Here is a 15,459-nt window from a genome sequence, read left to right as displayed (position 1 = left end):
AATGACCTCACCTGGAAACTTCTGGGACTCCACTCTGTCTCAACTATGTCTTCCCCTACATCACTGACCATTTATTCTTTCTCACTTTTTTTTTCAAAGATTTTATTTATTTATTTGACAGAGATCACAAGTAGGCCGAAAGAGAGAGGAGGAAGCAGGCTCCCCGCTGAGCCCCAGTGTGGGGCTCGATCCCAAGACCCTGGGATCATGACCTGAATGGAAGGCAGAGACTTTAACCCACTGAGCCACCCAAACACCCCTTCTTTCTCACTCTCATCTGCCAATTCCTCTCACCCCTTTGCATTCTAAGCATTGACATGCCCTGCGGCACCCAAGCTTTTTTCTCTTACTACAGTCACTCATAGGTGATCTTATCCTGCACACTAAAGGTCCTCAGATTTCTACTTCTAAATATCTTCATAACCAGGGAGTAGGAAAAGATTTCTTAAACAGAACATAAAATGTGCTAAGCATAAAAGAAACATGGATAAATCAAGCTCTATTAAAAATTTAGCCTGTGGAGCGCCTGGGTAGCTCAGTGGTTAAAGCCTCTGCCTTCGGCTCAGGTCATGGTCCCAGAGTCCTGGGATCAAGCCCTGCATTGGGCTCTCTGATCTGCAGGAAGCCTGCTTCCCGCTCTCTCTCTCTGCCTGCTTCTCTGCCTACTTGTGATCTCTCGATCTCTCTGTCAAATAAATAAATAAAATCTTTTAAAAAAAATTTAGACTGTAAATCAGGACTCTATTCAGAAAGTGAAAAGGTAAGCCATAAAATGGAAGATATTTATAATGCATATATCCAACAAAGGGCCTGTATCTCTATTATATAAATAACTCCTATAATTAATAAGAAAAAGATAGACAAAGCAATAGAAAAAATGGGCTAAAGGCTGGAACAGCCCAGATCTCTTCTCTAAATTCCAGCCTTGAATATATAACTGCATATTCATAATCTCCACTGAATAGGTATCTTAAATATAACCCATCCAGAATGCCTGCTTCCTCCCCTTCCCTCTCAACCTGCTCCTCCTTCAGTAAATGGCAACTCCAGATGCCAGCTGTATAGGCCAAAACCCTTAGAGTCATCATCTGTACTCCTTCTCTTATATCCCATGTCCAACTTATATTAGTTCTCTATTGCTGTGCAACAAATTGTCATACTTCAGTTTCTATAGGTTGGGGATCTGCGCATGGTTTAGCCGTCCCTAGCCTCAGTCTCTTACAAGGCTACAGTCAAGGTGTCAGCCAAGGCTACAGTCATCTCAAGGTTTGACTAGGAGGATCACTCTCAAGCTCACTCACGTGGCTATTGGCAGGTCTCAGGTACTTGTTAGCTGTTAGCTGGAGACAAGTAACATGCCACATGGACCTCTCGAAATGAAGATCACAGTGTGCCATCTGGCTTTTCCAGAATTAGCCAGAGAGAGAGAGAGAGAAGGGGAGAAGCTAGACAGGAGTCACATTTTGTAACCTAATCTTACAACTGACATACCATCACTTAGCCACATTCTTTTCACTGGAGGTGAGTCACTAGGTCCAGCCCACACTCACAGCAAGGTAGGAATCATTGGGAGCCATGATAAAGGCTGCCAGTCACACAGTCCAACAACAGATTCTGTCATCTCTACTTCCAGAATATGTGTGGAGTCCAAGTACTTCTCACTACCTTTCTAACTAGCTCGCTGGTCCAACCCTCTGTTGTCTCTCACCTGGCTAATTTCAATCACCTCTTAAATGGTATTTTTCCTCCCTAATCCCTACCATACACAAACTGCTTGACATACAGAGAATGAGCCTTTGAAAATATGAGTCAGATCTTATTAATCCTCTGCTAAAAAGAAACTCAGTGTTTTCTAAGGACCCATATTCTCTGCTCTTACCCTGACCTCTGCTCCTACTATTGCTCTCTTCACTCATTCTGCAGCAGCCACACTAGCCTCCTCAGTGTTCACTGAACACACCAAGTATGTTCCCACCTTAGACCCTTTGCATGTGCATTTCTTCTCTTAGATATCTGCAAGGCTATATAAATGTCACCTTATAGTGAGGCCTTCCCCAACTGCCATATACCAAAGGCAATATGCATCCTCTCCTAACTCCTTTATTCCCATCCCCTTTAGTCAGCTTGTACCTTTCTCCATAGTACTTAAAACCATCTACCTTGTTTCACTTGTTTATTTCCTGTCAAATGCAGAATTTTTAAACATTTTTGTAGAATTTATTGGCATGGAATAGGAGTGCAATAAACATTTATTAAACACATACATACTCTTGATCGGGTTTTATCAAATTCTCAGTCTTCCTAAGGCCAGTACAGGACAATTTTTGTCCATGTGGCACCTTCTGCAAAGCTGAGCTCATCTGAGTTGTGTTGAATTCATCACTTACCTTTGTTACATGTGGAAGGGACAGGTGGGGATATCAAATAGGTGTTGGAAGACAGCTTGGCAGGTACGTCCCTAGCACTCCATAGTCCCTTCCACCCACTGGTTCTTCATCCTCTTGTAAAAACCTTTCCTCTCCTGAGCCTACTGGTACCCGATTCATATTGATGCCTCCTTGCTCTCATTTTCAGACCCTGCATTCATCCAGGACTTTAGCCTACCACCTTCAATTTAGACCTCTGGCTCTCACTCTACCTTTGAAATCACAAACTCTGGAATACCAATCTTTGACCCAAAATTTCTACACTTTCAATTTATACTCTTTCTATTTGTCTATTTGAGACATCCACCCTATGTGCCTCCATTTTCAGCCAAACAATTATGCTTTGGCTTTATGTTCTGTATCCAGTCTAAATAGCTGATTCATTTTCTCATTCTATCCCGAGAAGATGTAGTATAGTGGTGGGAAGGAGAGGCCCTGGAGGCACAGACATAGGTTCAAAGCCTGGCTACACTACTTGCTAACCACCACTTGGGTGAATGAATCTTGACTATAAAATGAGAAAAGGGAGGTTGTGAGGATTGCGTGAGATTTAAGAAAATATTTAGCTCATAAATAGAGCAGCAAATGGAAATGATTACTATTAATGATAATTCCTACATGAGTTAACATTTAGAAATGTTTAGAATAGTACCTGGCACATAGTAATGACTATTTAATATTTGTTAAATAAATTGATATTTTTTTCTTTGTAATGTCATTCTTTTCCTTTACCTTTCCCTTCTGCATCAGGAACTCCCAGTTTCTGCTGTTCCATGAAGTCACACACCAGCAAAAGGAGGCCAGAACAAGGGACCCAGGGTGGACAGCCAGTCCTTCAGGTGTGCCTCAGCACTACCATATCTTCTCTGACAAGCAGCTACCTCAATTCCTCCCTTCTCATACTGAGGCCCCTCCTTACCATGTCCTCCCCCACACCAAATACACGTTCTTATCTCCCGCTAGATGGAAAAAGATGGAGGTCTCCCATAAACAGCTGCTTGTAGACCCTGCAGCTGTGACCCCCCTTTGATGCTCATCCTCACCCTTATCTCCCACCCAGGGGCTCTCTATCTTGTCTGGGCTCTTTGGGAATGCCACACTCTCTGCATATTTAACCTTCTTCTCTCTGCTGCTTCTGTTCATCCTCTCCATGCGGGGGCAGTCAAACATAGTGGGCTCTGCAGGTAGTCCTGTCCCTAGAATCCTCAAGTGCTGCTGTTTCCAGTCTCTGTGGCCCTGGATAAGTTACTTAAACCCACTCTTGCTCGGTTTCCTCTTCTGTAAAATAGGGAGGATACCAGTGCCTATCTCATAGGCTGGTTGTATGAATTACTACATGTAAAACACTTAGAACAGTCCTGGCAAACAGCAGGCTGTGAATAATTGTATGTTATTGTAAGGCATCCCAATCTAAAAAAGCACATAAAACTTTCACATTTGTGTCTTCTTCTAGCACCTACCATATCTCTTTTCCTTGCACATAAAAGTTTCTTGAAAAAAAAATGTCCTTTGATATGTTTGTTGTCCCTCGCTCTGGGGCTTATTTTTACCCCTGTGCCAAATGCATTGTTCAACTCTCCCATTAAAGTGCTTTTGCTTAGGCCTTGCAAATACCAATGCGTGTGTGCACATACATGTGTGTACTCACACATTATACTGTGTGAGGTCCCCCTGGGACCTTCTTCCTTCAGATCTCCCCCATGGCCTTTCACGACACCATTTTCTTTCCATTCTCTGATCTCTCTAGCACTATCTTTTACCGTCTTTCCCCATGCCTCTCTTATAAATGGTGGTTGTCTCCAGGACTCTGTCAGCAGCCCTGCCTCCTTTTCAGGCTACACACTCTCCAGTACTGTACCCACATCTTCAGTGTCTGCTTATGTGACAGGTCTCTTAAACTGAATTCTGACTTATAAACTCATCTATTCCAAGGCCTATTTATAATTTTACTTAGTTGTACTCAGGGTCATTAAATTTATCATGCCCAAACTTGAACTCTTCATCTTCCCCATCAAACACATTTTCCTTTCCTTATTCCATATGTTTCCATTTTTATTTATTTATTTATTTATTTATTTATTCATTTGGAGGGAGAGAGAGCACACATGCATGGGCAGGGTTAGTGAGGAGGGGCAGAGGGAGAGGGAGAGAGAGAATCTTTTTTTTTTTTTTAAGATTTATTTATTTGACAGAGAGAGATCACAAGTAGGCAGAGAGACAGGCAGAGAGAGAGAGAGGAGGAAGCAGGCTCCCCGCTGAGCAGAGGGCCCGAAGCGGGACGCGATCCCAGGACCCTGAGATCATGACCTGAGCCTAAGGCATAAGCTTAACCAACTGAGCCATCCAGGTGCCCAAGAGAGAGAATCTTAAGCAGGCTCCACACCCACCTCTGAGCCTGACTTGGGGCTCAATTTCACAACCCTGAGATCATGACCTGAGCTGAAATCAAGAATCAGAAACTTAACTGACTGAGGCACCCAGACTCTCCCCATTATTATATATCTTTTTAAATGGCACCATCAACTGCTTATTGCCAGAGCCGGAATATGGAGTATCACCCTCAACAACACATTTCTGCTCACATTACCCTGATATTTAGATGGTCACAAAATCTTGGAGATTGTACTTCCTGCCTCTAAAGTCTGTCCTCACCACTCCACTCCTACTGTCTCTCAGCTAATCTCTCAATATTCAATATTTCAATATTTTTTGGAGAAATATTTTTATTGTAAGTATTGTAAATGATTTAGGAATCATTTAAAAATTTTTAAAAATTTTTTAAATTTTTTATTTTTTATAAACATATAATATATTTTTATCCCCAGGGGTACAGGTCTGTGAATCGCCAGGTTTACACACTTCACAGCACTCACCATAACACATACCCTCCCCAATGTCCATAACCCCATTCCCCTTCTCCCAACCCCCCTCCCCCCAGCAACCCTCAGTTTGTTTTGTGAGATTAAGAGTCACTTATGGTTTGTCTCCCTCCCAATCCCATCTTGTTTCATTTTTACAGTTCCCTCCAGTTGCAGCCTCCTCACCTTACTGTCTACTGTGCCAGCCTATACTTCACAATTCTACAGGTATGTCTTTATAGCATACAACCTGCTTATATTATTTTGTTGTTTACAGTTTCCATTAACTCCTATGGATAAAACTTGAATTGCTTAGTCTGCCACAAGGCTCTCATGAATGCACCTCTCCCTGCCCCTCTGTCTTCACCTTGTAGCATTCCCCTTTGTTAATGTTGTGCAATTCCTGAGCATATCTTTTTCTCCCTACCTTCCTGGATTTGTCTGGAACGTCTTTCCTCATTCTCTATTAGACCAGATTATACTCAACCTTTAAGATTCATCCAGGCTTTATATTCTCCTGGAAGACTTCTCTGACCACCTCCAGCCTATGTTAAATATCTCTATGACATAATTAGGAATTCCATGTAGCTAATGATCTATTCAGCTAACTTAAGAAAAAAAGAAGAAAAAGTGGAGTAGAGAGGAACAGGTGCTCTTAAAATTACTAGAGGAACAAACTCTAGGCTGAGTTTCCAGAAGGGACTCCCAGGCTAACATTGCACAACTGGCCAACCAAGGGATTAGTACATCTGTTGTTATCAGAACACCAGAAAATAAGGAAGGGACCATCAAAATTCTTAGCTGCCTCTGCCATGATCCAGGTCAGCATGGTATCCAGGAAGCTGGGAACTAGACACTAGTATCACTGCCACTGGAAAATCAAAAACCACTACAACTGCCTATCAGTAGAAAGAGTGTCAGTGGTTAACAGGTGGCCTCCCTCTGGGGGTACTTACACCCACATTCTAAGTTTTTCTAGAGGGTAAATACATTTGGGGATATTGAGCTTCAAGGAAACGGGGAAATGTAGTCTTTAGTTTTCCCATCCCTCACTGCAGAGAGGCAGGCTAGAAGGAGGGTGGATGAGAGCAGAGGGAGCTGATCTGCATATCTGCCTCTCCCCCCTTTGTGCTCTCGTGTTGTCATGTACACAGTTCTGCAGTAATACCTTCCACTCATATTTTCCTTAATTGCTTAATTACATTTCTGTCTCACCTGAACAGCCTGTCATCATCTTGAAGGCAAAACTATTTTTGTTCATCTCTCATCTTGAAGTGTGCCTGGAACACAGTAGGTTCTCAGTAAATGTTTGTCAGTTGAAAGAATAAACAAGGAATTCTAGCATGACCTCAGAATTGTCCTTTAGTCCACGAGCAGGCAGTTCTATTAGTTCTATCTTCAAAATACCCTTCCAAAGAGCTCTCATCATCTTGTCATTTAGTACAACAACTTCATTATTAATTTCTAGCTCTTCTTCCATTCCATGGTAGAAACTCCATATCACCACCACATAACTTTCTAAAGCATTAATCTTCTCGTATCACTCCCCTAAAAGCTAAAAGCCTAAAAGCTTCCAATGGCTTTTTCTTTTAGGAAAAGTCCAAATTCCTTAGCTCAGCATGCAGAGCCTTCCCCTTTCTATACACAGTCTCCTTTTGAAGAAAGCTTCTCTGCAGTTCTAGAGCACTGGTGTTTATGCTGTGTTGCTCAGGGCCCAGAGGCTCCCTGGGGCTGTTTCTAGAGCCTCCAAAGGGCAGAGAGGGAGGCCACGTGGATGAGGCTCTGGTCCCCCATTTCACTTCAGGCAGAGCCACTCTGCTCAGTCTGATTCAAGTATTGTGTTTCATGTAAGACTGGTTTGAGAAAAAGCTTACATCTTTGTGGGGAAAAGGAAAAAAAATACCTTTCTAAGTTACTTTACAGTATGAGTGTAACAATCATCCTAATGAAGGAAGTTTAATTATATGTCTGTGTGGTACTGCAACTGGCTCGTTTTTTAATCCCTTATATTTAATCCAATGGAAGCAGCCAAAAGCATTTGCCTGTCTGGGTTGAGGATTGAAGGCTTAAAGAAGACATCATGGTAGTCATCCACTTCATGCAGAGCTGTAAGGCAGACGGGGATTGGACTTCCTCTACTTCCTCGGAAAAACAAAAAGTCTGAATCAAAGGAAGTGTTATAGAGATGAAGTTTTTGATTCATTTGAACAACTGTCAATTCAAAATAAGCAGTTGTGGACTTCTTTGCAAAAAAGCCTCTCCGACAGTAGAATTATCTGCCACAAATGCCATGTAAGTGATCTCATTGTGGGGCTGGCCATCCCACTAGAAGACCTGGGCCCTTTGTCTTCTGTGCCTCCATGATCTTCTGTTGTTATGAATGGTTAAGTCCCCACTGAGATTCCAGATGACTCAGACCATCTCAAAAGTCAGTATCTAGACTTTTGAGACTGTCATATCAATAGTATTTTTCTTTTTAGTTGAAAGTGAATTGGTTTGATACTTTTACATGATCAAAACAGTTGCTGTCTGATTTCTGGCTAAGGCCATTCTAGAAAGGTGGCCTGAAACAGAAGGGGTATCATATGGGGGAGCCAAAGCTGTCACTGAAGTGATGTTGTTGGAGTTTTCTGGTCACAGATTTGCTATGGCAGCACATTTAGAGGAAAGTGTATAGCATCTGCTCCTTAGTAGTAAAGTAAATTCACTTGACTGAGGTACTGGATTGTGGGGGATTCTGCAGTTGTCTCCGTGGGTGGTCAGCAGCATTAGACATGAAGCTTTATGGCCTCCTCTTGTACATTATACTTTTACTGCATTTTATTGAGTTTTCCCACTTGGAGATTGGATAATGGTGCATTTTATTCCCAGAACAACTAACTTTTTACTAGAAACCAAGAAGATTACTTATTGTTTCCACACCTTGGGATCTTTTGTGGAGTGAGTTGTGGGATACATTGGCAGGCCAGACAAACAATGACCCCAGAGCTGCCTCGGTTCTCTGGGAATTCTGACACAGTCTACAGTACTAAAAACCCTGGAAGAATCACTTTTTGGCCTTTTGGCTGAGATCAAGTGTAGAAACAGTGCTTGCTCACTTAACTGGACAAAATAACCTATCTTGACTAGGAATGTTTTATCAGATGTAAAAGCCGTGGATGTAGTTTAATAGTTTTTTTGTATTAATATTACTCTAATTAATTCCTGAAGTCCTGGCTAATATCTTCAGAGAATGGTTGGCATGATTAATTAACTGTATTTCTCTTTATCTTCCTTTTTCCTGAGATGGTTGTTTAATTGAAGGCTTGTGGCATAATATTTTTCTTTAATAAGGAGAAGTGTTTCATAAACCTCATATGTCACATAAGGACAGAAACTTAACCAATAAACTTCAAAGAACATTTCTTTGTATCAAGATAGGATATTTCCTTGATCACTTAGCCTTGTGTATTAAAGACTAAACAGAAGACTAATTTATGCATTACGTAATAGATATCATAATGCATATGATATACCACTATGCATATTAAATACAGGGCTGGCTTACAGCACTATATACATTTTATGATCACCAGAATATTTTCTTCTGTAGCTTAATCTGTCCTCTATCCCTTGGCCCCCTGTACATACATGCACACATTCCATGAAATGGATTTCTCACTAATTCTGTTATGTTCTCTGCTGTTATTGCCAGTTGTTATCGGGGCAAAGGAAAAATAATGTATTTGAAATGCTATCTCCTGAGATGGGTAGTCTTTCAGATCCAGCCATTGATCTGTAGCTAAAGATTGCCTTTTATTTATTTATTTATTTATTTATTTATTTTAAATTTTATTTATTTATTTGAAAGACGGAGATCACAAGTAGGCAGAGAGGCAGGCAGAGAGAGAGAGAGAGGGAAGCAGGCTTCCTGCGGAGCAGGGAGCCCGATGCGGGGCTCGATCCCAGGACCCCGAGATCATGACCCGAGCCAAAGGCAGCAGCCTAAACCACTGAGCCACCCAGGCGCTCCTAAAGATTGCCTTTTAAATTCTGGCAAAATCATTAGGTGTCTCGTTTTCTTGAACCTGATGCTCCATTAGTAAGATAGTTTAGTTATTCAGCATTTGCAGCACAGTGAGTAAGAAAGGAATTTATGTAATTGTCCACAGCTTAAACTAACAGGATTGAAAACCTAGATAGTATGTGTTACAAGCATATGGCCCATTTTCATGACTAATCACTGGAGATATGTAAATGGTGTCACCATAGAAGCAGCAGAAGGAAATATAAAAATATGTAATATAATTATGTTTCAGAGGAGGAATAACCAATTATATTACACAGAATCAGCTCTAAAAAGAATCAAGAAACTTCTTGTGTGTGGCTAAGGATCAAACACTGCTTTATTTTATAGGCTCAAACAAATTGAGAAACCACAGTCCAGGATTAAAAGGACTGTCATAAGAGATGCAAAATGCTTAGCACAGACACAATCTTTGATGCAAATGTCACAGTTCTAAAAATCCCTAGTAGCACTGGGCAGCCTTTGAAATATGGTTCATATGTTGAACTTGTCGATATGCTACCCATTCTGCCAGAGGCTTAAAACTGGTTCTTTTCTTGATTCACTTGGGGTGGGGGTGAAGGAATGCAAAATTTGTTGCCCATTCATTATACGTACAAGGCAACATCTGTTCTCTGTTCATTTTTTGTCTGCATTTCTCCCTTCAGAGTCTGTTAAATAAACATAAAAATGAACTTCGTGTTGAAATTTGCTAACCTAAAGGTGAAAATAGATAGGTGGGCATATTACCTGGGCTAACATTTAGCTGGAATGCACCAGCTGTTAAAACACTGGTTGCCTCAGCCCCCCTCCTTGGGGACTCTGTATGCCTTTCTATATATAATCCAACAACTTAAGGGATAATGCCTGGTTCAGCGGGGTCTGCAGGACTCTACTGGGGCAGTATGTTAAATATTTTTAATAGTATCTGCGCATATTACTTAGCTCTCTGGAAAGCAGACTTGCCATAAAAGACTGGAATTTCTACCCATCCATACTGAGCACTATAACATTATCTAGTCAGGATCCTAGCAGGAAAGAGATGGCATACCCAAGTGAAGGTAATCTGTTGAAAATCAACTTATAAGGGAACTATTTCTGAAGATGAGAGTGGGGTGGCAGCTGGAGAGGGAATCCCCAGGGGTTGCACAATAACCAAGGGCCAGAAGCAGTACAACCACCCTCATCCTGGGTTCCAGTGAAGGGAAGAGGGAAGTGATCTTAGGTCAAGCATTAAGTCAACCCAAAGCTGTCCTGAGGCAGAGATTCTGATTAGCCACAGACAACTCTCAGAAGGCCCATCTCCTTTGAGTTCCTCACTGACAGAACCTAGTAGGAAGTGAAGAGGTCCAAGAGTCCATGGACATGATCTGTGGGTTGTGCCTCCCAGGGCAGGTCTCAGAGTGGAGAGGGGAGGGCCTGCCTGGAGGGGTGAAAGAAAGACACCCAGCGCACTATCTAACTGTTGTCCTTCTGTGGAATTTTTCAAAATAGGTACTTCATAAGGAAAAAATATGAGAGATTTAGCTTGTTTCTTTGAATTTACAATTTTAGATTAGGAAACATAACTTCTTATTTTGTTAACTAACTTCATTCTCCAGGTTCTGCTCAGTACCATACCAAAGCCACCCCTCTCAAATGGATTTTTCACAATCAGATTTACACAAAATGTCAATATTAGAATCATAAAAAATAAAACAAAACAAATAGGTGTGTGATTGTTCAGCAGAGATTTCTGAAAAAAAAGTGACAGAAACTCAAACAGATGTAATTACTCCTGAGGTAAGACAATGTAATCAGTTATTCTCAGTAAGATTCAGCTGAATCCTTGTGATGTCTAAAGTGTGAAAACAACTCTCTTAGCAACTCTGTGGGTAAAACACTATCTTAGGTCACAGTTATCTCTGACCAAACTGACTCATGTTCCTTCACCATGCAAGAACAGATGCTTATTACTTATCAAAGGATCAAAAGGTTATAGAACAAAGATAAACTACCTTTTTTTTTTTTTTTTTTTTTTTTTTGCCTTTGTTTCTTTCCAGCTCCATCTCCAAAATGTTGAGGCCACCTTGACTGGAGTTGAATTGATGCTGCCTACTGTTTGCCTCCAGGGTCCCAGAGCTTTCTACTGCTGCTCAGTACTTTCCGACTTTAAGGAATCATCAGAGTGGTAGAGTATATGTGTGGTAGCCAACAGTGATGGAAATGGTTTTCAAGGTGTGGGACAGCAAAAATCCTATGCCCTGGTAATGTAGTCAACTTGAAAGTGTTCCCACTGCCAAATCCATGAGGGACCCCTGGCCACACTGGGATGCCTGGAGCAGTTCGTCCTGACAGTAACAACCTTCATCCCATGTTTGGTATCATGGGAGAGCTGAGTTCTGGATTTCAGGTAGGTAAATCACTTAACCTCTTACACGTATTTGATTTTAGTGGAATTTTTTTGAGCATTATTTAGCACAGTGCTGGCTTGCTTGAAGAACCACTTTCTTTTAGCCAAAATCCTCAGTGGCCATTTTACTCCTTTGTCAACTGCAACTTTTGCACTAATGATGATGTCAGCCCTCCTTGGCACTGAATGAAGAAAATTATAATGTTGCTACCTCTTATGGATATTACCTAATGCAAAAATATAGAAACAGCTTTGTATCTGGATGAAGATTCCATCCAAACAGAAGAGAAAGAAATGAGTTTTAAAGTTCTTTGAGTATTGAGGTTTGGGGTTTTTTTGCGTTTTTTTTGGGGGGGGTTGTAATTATATGCCTCAAGTGGGTAGTAAGAAACCTGGATAATGAAAATATAACAGAGAATTTCAAGTTCAAATATTTGTTAAGGGTCTACTAAGTGCCCAGCATGGTTCTAGGTATTGACATAATGATAGAATATGATGTCTGCCTTAGCCTTCAGAAGCTCATGGTCTAATAGGAGAGTACATTTAGACCTAGGAGCACGAGGGGTATATAGATGGGAGTAAATAAACAAATATTTATTTACTTTTAAATTTTTAAATTTAAATGCAGTTATTTAACATATATATATATATATATATATATATATATATATATATATATATCATATATACAATACATATAACATGTATTTTTAGTTCCAGGGGCAGAATTTAGTGATTTATATGATATAACACCCAGTGCTCATCATATCATGTGTCCTCCTTAATGCCCTTCACCCAGTTACCCCATCCCCTACCCACTTCCCCTCCAGCAACCCTCAGTTTGTTCCCTATAGGTAAGAGTCTCTTATAGTTTGCCGCCCTTTCTGTTTTTATCTTATTTTATTTTTCCTTCCCTTCCTTTTGTTCATCTGTTTTGTTTCTTAAATTCCACATGTGAGTGAAATCATATGGTATTTGTCCTCTGACCGACTTATTTCTCTTGGCCAGATACCCTCTAGTTCTGTCCACATCATTGCAGATGGCAAGATTTCATTCTCTGGGATGGCTGAGTAATATTCCATTGTGTACATGTACTACACCTTCTTTATTCATTCATCTATCAATGGACATCTGGGCTCTTTCCATAGTTTGGCTATTGTGGACATTACAGCTATAAACACTGGGGTGCAGGTGCTCCTTTGAATCAGTATTTTTGTATCATTTTGATAGATACCTAGCAGTGAATTTGTTAGGTTCTAGGGTAGTTCTATTTTTAACTTTTGAGGAACCTCCATACTGTTTCCACCAGCTTGCATTCCCACCAACACTATAAGAGGGTTCCCTTTTCCCCCCATCCTTGCCAACATCTGTTGTCTCCTGACTTGTTAATTTTAGCTATTCTGACCCATGTGAGGTGGTATCTCACTGTGATTTTGATTCGTATTTCAGAAGGGGCTATTCAGCTGCTAGAGGGAGAGGTAGAAACAGGGAAGAGGTGACATCTGAGCTGGGCTTTAAAGGACAAGTTCTAAGCAGAGGGAAAAACTAGGCAAGGGCATAGGATGTGAAAAACAGCATGGTGGGTTTGAACAGGCATGGTAGGGATGTGTCTGCAAGTGGAATAGAGCCTTACGGATGACCTGGTGCTAGGAACTTGGATTTTATCCCATAAACAGTGGGGAGCTATTGCAGGACCTCAAACCAGACAGGGACATGGTCAGACTAGCATTTCAGAACCAGCAGCCTTATGTGGGTACAAGGGATGAACTAAATGTGTATCAGAGCTTAGCATATATGAAATAGCTTTCTAATTTGCTCTCAATTCAATTAACAGTGAAATTAACTGTTTATCAGAGTCCTATCAGGAGTCAGAAATTGCATCAGTTATTATTTTTTTTTAAGATTTTTTAAAAAAAATTATTTATTTGTCAGAGAGATAGAGAGCACAAGCAGGCAGAGTGGAAAGCAGAGGCAGAGGGAGAAGCAGGCTCCCTGGTGAGAAAGGAGCCTAATGTGGGACTTGATCCTAGGACCCTAGGATCACGATCCAAGCCAAAGGCAGCTGCTTAATGGACTGAGCCACCCAGGCACCCCCACATCAGTTATTTTAATAGGGAGGATGTAGCACACAGAACTCTTTGCTAGGTGTTGTAGAAAAGACAAAGAGTACACGAAGGTGTCATGATGGTAACTGAAGGAAGCAGCAGCCAGCCTCAGGGCTGGAGGAGCTGGGAAGAGGTCAGCATTTTTTTTTTAATTTTTTATTTTTTATAAACATATATTTTTATCCCCAGGGGTACAGGTCTGTGAATCGCCAGGTTTACACACTTCACAGCACTCACCATAGCACATACCCTCCCCAATGTCCATAACTCCACCCCCCTTCTCCCAACCCCCCTCCCCCCAGCAACCCTCAGTTTGTTTTGTGAGATTAAGAGTCACTTATGGTTTGTCTCCCTCCCAATCCCATCTTGTTTCATTTATTCTTCTCCTACCCCCTTAACCCCCCATGTTGCATCACTACTTCCTCATATCAGGGAGATCATATGATAGTTGTCTTTCTCCGATTGATTTATTTCGCTAAGCAGGATAGCCTCTAGTTCCATCCATGTTGTCGCAAATGGCAAGATTTCATTTCTTTTGATGGCTGCATAGTATTCCATTGTGTATATATACCACATCTTCTTTATCCATTCATCTGTTGATGGACATTTAGGTTCTTTCCATAGTTTGGCTATTGTGGACATTGCTGCTATAAACATTCGGGTGCACGTGCCCCTTCGGATCACTACGTTTGTACCTTTAGGGTAAATACCCAGTAGTGCAATTGCTGGGTCATAGGGTAGTTCTATTTTCAACATTTTGAGGAACCTCCATGCTGTTTTCCAGTGTGGTTGCACCAGCTTGCATTCCCACCAACAGTGGAGGAGGGTTCCCCTTTCTCCACATCCTTGCCAGCATCTGTCATTTCCTGACTTGTTAATTTTAGCCATTCTGACTGGTGTGAGGTGATATCTCATTGTGGTTTTGATTTGTATTTCCCTGATGCCAAGTGATATGGAGCACTTTTTCATGTGTCTGTTGGCCATCTGGATGTCTTCTTTGTAGAAATGTCTGTTCATGTCCTCTGCCCATTTCTTGACTGGACTATTGGTTCTTTGGGTGTTGAGTTTGTTAAGTTCCTTATAGATTTTGGACACTAGTCCTTTATCTGATATGTCATTTGCAAATATCTTCTCCCATTCTGTCAGTTGTCTTTTGGTTTTGTTAATTGTTTCCTTTGCTGTGCAAAAGCTTTTGATCTTGATAAAATCCCAATAGTTCATTTTTGCCCTTACTTCCCTTGCCTTTGGCAATGTTCCTAGGAAGATGTTGCTACGGCTGAGGTCAGCATTTTTAAAACATAGAAGATTTGAGGGTTGGTGGTCACGTACCACGAGGCTTGTTCTGTGAGTATTGGAACAACAGCCAACTGAAATCACCTGCTGCTACCGGAAGAACAGGCCAGTCCAGGCAAAGCCCTGAGACTGTGCAGCTGCTGATAAATAGGAAGCAAACGGTCAGCACTCGGCAGAGAGCTGGCCCCTTCTTCCCTCTGTGGCCTTGTGGACTCCATCCAGCTCTCCTCCCTGGCACAGCCTAACGGCAGCATGCCACACAGTCCTGGCCCCCAACTGCCAGGCAGAGCAAAGAGGGGTGAGTTTGGGGCTATTTATTATAGCTTCATGATGAGCACAA

At 41.4% G+C, this 15,459-nt stretch overlaps 1 long non-coding RNA gene across 1 annotated transcript; it reads left to right on the top strand.

Moving 5' to 3' along the window:
* The first annotated feature begins 3,173 nt into the window (after positions 1–3,173).
* LOC309868283 lies at positions 3,174–11,720 on the top strand. The gene is made up of 3 exons (XR_014313620.1): positions 3,174–3,265; positions 5,446–5,512; positions 11,372–11,720. It is a non-coding gene; the product is annotated as an uncharacterized lncRNA (long non-coding RNA).
* The last annotated feature ends 3,739 nt before the right edge of the window (positions 11,721–15,459 follow it).

Source organism: Mustela nivalis (genome assembly GCF_964662115.1).
Source record: "Mustela nivalis genome assembly, chromosome: 6".
In the NCBI taxonomy this organism is placed as follows: domain Eukaryota; kingdom Metazoa; phylum Chordata; class Mammalia; order Carnivora; family Mustelidae; genus Mustela; species Mustela nivalis.
This window is presented reverse-complemented; position numbering and strand designations above follow the sequence as displayed.